Source organism: Neopelma chrysocephalum, unplaced genomic scaffold (assembly GCF_003984885.1).
Source record: "Neopelma chrysocephalum unplaced genomic scaffold, ASM398488v2 Primary Assembly neopelma1_59939, whole genome shotgun sequence".
NCBI classification, from domain to species: domain Eukaryota; kingdom Metazoa; phylum Chordata; class Aves; order Passeriformes; family Pipridae; genus Neopelma; species Neopelma chrysocephalum.
This window is the reverse complement of record NW_020904710.1, coordinates 1-846: the sequence shown is the minus strand read 5'-3', so window position 1 is coordinate 846 and position 846 is coordinate 1. Positions and strand designations below refer to the sequence as shown.

The 846-nt window shown below is 37.9% G+C and overlaps 1 pseudogene; it reads right to left on the bottom strand.

Annotated features, from left to right (window-relative positions):
* Window positions 1-133: 133 nt before the first annotated feature.
* LOC113979188 lies at window positions 134-840 on the bottom strand (annotated as a pseudogene).
* Between the last annotated feature and the right edge of the window lie 6 nt (window positions 841-846).

Here is an 846-nt window from a genome sequence, read left to right as displayed (position 1 = left end):
TTAGCTGTTAACTAAAATTTTATGGGATCGAAGCCCATCTGTCTAGGTTGTCTAGAATAAGATTCTAGCTTAGTTAAAGTATCTGAGTTGCATTCAGGAGAGGTAGGTTAATATCCTACGAATCTTAGCAGAAACTAAGAGGGGTTGGCTCTTATTTAAGGCTTTGAAGGCCATCGGTTTAAATAACCTAAGTTTCTAAGGGATTGTAAGAACTATGGGGGATAGTGGTAAGAGTATGATTGATAGAGTTGTAAAGGTTGTAGTCAGTAGGTTGACTAGTTTGTTGGTTTGTCATTGTTTTATGTAGTTAGGGAAGTTTGGGGGTAATGTGATGGTTGCACAATAAGCGAGACGAAGGTAAAAGAAGAGTCCAAGTAGGGAGAGAAGGGTGATGATTGTTGCTATTATAGTTAATTCTTGTTTAGTGAGTTCTATAATAATTAATCACTTGGGTAAGAACCCTGTTAGGGGAGGAAGGCCTGCAAGTGAAAGGAGTGTAAGCATGAAGATTGAGGTTAATGAAGGAATTTTGGTCCATGTAGTTATTATCGTTGATAGTTTTAGAGTATTAGTTACATTAAGAGTGAAGAAGATAGCGGAGGTTGTTATAGTATATAGGTAGAAGGTAATTAAGGTAAGGTTAGGGTTGTAAATGAGAATGATAGTTATTCATCCTAGGTGAGCAATAGATGAGAAGGCTAGGACTTTACGAACTTGAGTTTGGTTTAGTCCTATTCAGCCCCCTAAAGCTGCAGAAGCAATTGCTATTAAAGGTAGTAGGGTTGGGTTAAGTGAAGGCGATGTGAGGTAAAAGAGGGTAGTTGGGGGAAATTTTATGATTGTAGC